Source organism: Mandrillus leucophaeus, unplaced genomic scaffold (assembly GCF_000951045.1).
Source record: "Mandrillus leucophaeus isolate KB7577 unplaced genomic scaffold, Mleu.le_1.0 Scaffold221, whole genome shotgun sequence".
NCBI classification, from domain to species: domain Eukaryota; kingdom Metazoa; phylum Chordata; class Mammalia; order Primates; family Cercopithecidae; genus Mandrillus; species Mandrillus leucophaeus.
The window spans coordinates 3,208,114-3,213,117 of NW_012102266.1; the positions used below are offsets into that span (position 1 = coordinate 3,208,114).

Here is a 5,004-nt window from a genome sequence, read left to right on the forward strand (position 1 = left end):
CAATGGCAGTTAAAAAAATAAAGAGGGACATTATATAATGATGAAAGGATTTATCCAACAGGAAGGTATCACAATTCTAAATATATATCCACCTAACACTGGAGCTCCCAACTTTATAAAACAATTACTACTAGGCCTAAGAAATGAGATAGACAGCAACACAATATTAGTGAGGGACTTCGATACTCCACTGACAGCACTAGACAGGGCATCAAGACAGAAAGTCAACAAGGAAAAAATGGATTTAAATTATACCCTAAAACAAATGAACTTAACAGATATTTACAGAACATTCTGCCCAACAATTGTAGAATATACATTATATTCATCAGCACATGGAACATTCTCCATATTAGACCATATGACAGGCCATAAAACAAATCTTAATACATTTAAGAAAATTGAAATTATATCAAGTACTCTCTCAGACCACAGTGGAACAAAATTGGAAATCAACTCCAAAAGGGACCCTCAAAACCATGCAAATACATGGATATTAAATAACCTGCTCCTGAATGATCACTGGGTCAACAATAAAATCAAGAGGAAAATTTAAAAATTATTTGAACTGAATGATAATAGTTTCACAACCTGTCAAAACCTCTGGAATACAGCAAAGACCTTGCTAAGAGGAAAATTCATAGCATTAAATGTCTACATCAAAAAGTCTGAAAGAGCACAAATAGACAATCTAAGGTCACACCTCAAGGAACTAGAGAAACAAGAACGAACCAAACCCAAATCCTGCATAAGAAAATAAATAACAAAGGTGAGAGCAGAATTAAATGAAATTGAAACCAAAAAATACATAAGATAAATGAAACAAAAACCTGGTTCTTTGAAAAGATACAAAAAATTGATAGACCACTAGTGAGATTAACCAAGAAAAGAAGAGAGAAGATTCAAATAAACTCAACTAGAAATGAAACAGGAGATATTACTACTGATACCAAAGAAAAGCAAAAGATTATGCAAGGCTACTATAAACACCTTTACACACATAAACTAGAAAACCTAGAAGAGATGGATAAATTCCTGGAAATATACAATCCCCCTAGATTAAAACAGGAAGAAATAGAGACTCTGAACAGACCAATAACAAGCAGCAAGATTGAAACGGTAATTTAAAAAATCGCCAACAAAAAAAGCCCAGCATCAAATGGATTTACAGCTGAATTATTTCAGATATTCAAAGAATTTTTACCAATCCTATTGACTTTATTCTACAAGATAGAGAAACAGGGAATCCTCCTTAAGTCATTCTATGAAGCCAGTATCAACCTAATACCAAAACCAGGAAAGGACATAGCAAAAAAAGAAAACTACAGACCAATATTCCTGATGAATATAAATGGAAAAATCCTTAACAAACTATTAGCTAACGAAATCCATCAGCATATTAAAAAGATAATCCACCATGATCAAGTGAGTTTCATACCAGGAATGGTTTGACATTTGCAAGTCAATAAATGTGATACACTACATAAACAGAATTAAAACCAAAAATCACATTATCATCTCAATCAATGCAGTAAAAGCATTTGACAAAATCTAGCATTCCTTTATGATTAAAACCCTCAGCAAAATCAGCATGGAAGGGACATACCTTAATGTAATAAAAGCTATCTATGACAAACCCACAGCCGACATAATACTGAATGGGGAAAAGTTGACAGCATTCCCCCTGAGAACTGGAATAAGACAAGGATGTCCACTCTCACCATTTCTATTCAACATAGTACTAGAAGTCCTAGCCAGAGCAATCAGACAAGAGAAAGAAATAAAGGGCATCCAAACTGGTGAAGAGGAAGTCAAACTGTTGCTGTTTGCTGATGATATGATAGTATACCTAGAAAACCCTAAAGACTCTAACAGAAAGCTCCTAGAACTGATAAATGAATTCAGCAGTTTCAGGATACAAAATTAATGTACACAAATCAGTGGCTCTGCTATACACCAACAACAACCAAACTGAGAATCAAATCAAGAACTCAACCCCTTTTACAATAGCTGCAAAAAATAAAAAAATAATAATAAATAACACTTTGGAATATACTTAACAAAGGAGATGAAAGACCTCTACAAGGAAAACTACAAAACACTGCTGAAAGAAACAAATCTGGAGGCATCACATTATCTGACTTCAAACTATACTATAAAGCCATAGTCACCAAAACAGCATGGTATTGGTATAAAAATAGGCACATAGGCCAATGAGAGCAGCAGTGGAAAGACCAATAGCGGCAGCAGAGTCTCCACCTGGACAAGTCCAGCAGCCGAGGCGGCAGTCGCGAGTATGACACCGGTGGGGGCAGCTACAGTGGCCACTTGCATAGTTACAGCTTCTCAGCACCAAAAATTACTCGGGCGGGGGCGAGTTGGTCAGCAGCTCCCCGGGTGGAGGAGTGGAGTCACTTTCCTCCAGGGCCGCCTCCTCAGCTCCTGTCCCAGCTGAGTGAGGAAACAGTGGAGGATGGCCTGTTTCATGAGTTCAAAGGCTTCAGGGATGTAAGGGTCAAAATCAATCACCTATCAGTTTTTGGCAGCGGAGATGAGCTGGTAGCCTTTGCAAACTTCCCACACCCAGAGGGACGCATGGGCAGCCAAGCACTCAGAGGCGGCCTGGTGCTCTCTGACCCGCCTCTGAAGACAGAGGCGGTGCATGTGAACCGGAGCAGCAACTGCTCCCCTTTAGACAAAGATTTATCCTCCATCAGCCAGCGTGGTGGGAGCCTCTGTAGGTGGTCACCCGCACTCCCTTGGAGGTGGTGGGGGCCAGAGATCACCTTCCCCTGGTGGCGCAGCTTTGGGATACAGAGACTAGGCTGCAGCAGATGGCTCATGGCCACCTAACCCCTCCACCTCCACCACCATTGCCTGGAGACTGGAGACAAAACGAGACTATTCATTCTACGAGAGAGTGCACCCAGCATACAGTCTTAAACCAAGGGAGGGAGCTGGAGCAGATGCTGCTCCTTTCAGAAAAGTGGATGAGATCTCACCCGAGGATCATCACAGAACTAACCAGACACTTTTCTTGGGCAACCTAGACACCACTGTAACAGAGTGACCTAAGAAGGGTGTTTGATTGCTTTGGAGTCATCACAGAAGTAGATATCAAGAGCCCTTCTCTTGGCCAGACTAGTAATTATGACTTTCTCAAATTTGAGAACCTAGATATGTCCCAAATTAGCAATGTTCAGCAAAATTATAATTTGGAATCCTATCAAAATTGGTTATGGTAAAGCTACACACACCACCCGCCTCTGGGTGGGTGGCCTGAAACCTTGGATGCCTCTTGCTGCCCTGGCATGAGAGTTTGACCAACTTGGCACCATACACCCCACAGACTACAGAAAGGTGATAGTTGGGTGTATATCCAGTATGAAAGCCTGGATGCAGTGCACGCTGCCTGGACCCATATGCGGGGCTTCCCACTTGGTGGCCCAGATCACCACCTTAGACTTTGCAGACACCAAATGTTGTTACCAGCAGCAGTATATGCAGCCTCTGCCCTTGACTCATTATAAGCTGATGACAGATGCTTTTGGACATCAGTCCCTTGACCCTTTGAGGGGTGCTTAGGATAGGACACTACCCTTATTATACAGAGATTGTGATAGAGACCTTTATCCTGACTCCAATTGGGTGCCACCTCCAACCCCAATTGGAGAAGGCAGCACTGGGACTGCAGCTACTGCTGTGCCTGCTTACGAGCCACTGGATAGCCTGGATCACAGGCGGGATGGTTGGTCGTTGGACAGGGACAGAGGTGATTAAGATCTGCCCAGCAATAGAAACCAGCCTGGTAAGCGAAAGCTGCCTGGGGAGAGCAGAGGACAGCATCTGGCTAGGTCTCCTGAGAGTGACTGCCCACGAAAACGTCACTGCGCTCCTTCTCCTGACCACAGTCCAGAATTGAGCAGTAGCCAGGATCCTTACAACAGTGACAATGATCCATCTTCCCGTCTTCTCTTGGAAAGGTCCTCTCCAATCAGAGACAGATGAAGTAGTTTGGAGAAGAGCCAGAGTGACAAGTGAGACCATAAAAATTCTGGCTCAGCTGAATGGATAGGAAGCACCGTACAACTGCTCCCACTGACGGGAAAGCCCTCTGAAAAAAAGAAGACCACACTGATGGGAGTGCATCTAGCACCAACACTGCTTCCTGGAAGCTGAAGTCCCCTTTCCAGAAACAGGATGTGGGGACAGCCCCCGTGGCATAACCCCTTCCAAACTCTGTTTGACCTGGGAGGGCATGCTTCTACTGAAGAACAGCAACTTTCCTTCCAGCATTCCAACATGCAGCTGTTGCAGAGTGACCTCCAAGTGGCTACCAGTCTTCTTGTGGAGGACCAAACTGGCCCAGCTCAGGATTACTCAGTGTCTCCATTTGGACCAGCCCAAGTTGGATGAAGTAACTCGATGCATCAAAGTAGCAGGACCTAATGGTTTTGCCATTCTTCTGGTCGTGCCTGGAAGTTCTGACAGCTGGTCCTCCTCTTCCTCGGACACTGCCACTTCTACTCAGAGACTGCTTAGGTGCCTTGTGTCCTATTTAAAGCAAAAGCAGGTACCCAAGGTGATCAGCATTGGGAGGGGGGCACAACAAAGACAAGGAAAACACCGGGGTCCTTCATGCCTTCACACCTTGTGAGCGCTCCCAACAATTCCTGGATTCGCTGCCAAGGCACTGGCTACATCTGAAGAAGATTACCTGGTCATGATTATTGTCCATGCAAAACTGGTTGAACAGTGGATGAAAATGTGGAATTCAAAGTTCTAAGGGACCTTTTTGAAGAGAAATTGTGGCTTATGTGGAATTTACGTGGGGCTCTGATGGAAGAAAGGTAATCTGTTTAGTATTTGTGCATTTTACTAAAATGGCAGCTTAAAGTTTTGTATCAGGTGTTTGAAGTGGGGGGAAAAAATGACCTCTTTGCTTTGTGCTATGTACATAAGATTTCTAGAAGAGTAAAAAAAAAAAAAAACCTTTTTTTATGG

General features: G+C 42.9%; 1 pseudogene; it reads left to right on the plus strand.

The window, feature by feature from the left end:
• The first annotated feature begins 2,212 nt into the window (after window positions 1–2,212).
• Window positions 2,213–4,786, plus strand: LOC105540547 (annotated as a pseudogene).
• The last annotated feature ends 218 nt before the right edge of the window (window positions 4,787–5,004 follow it).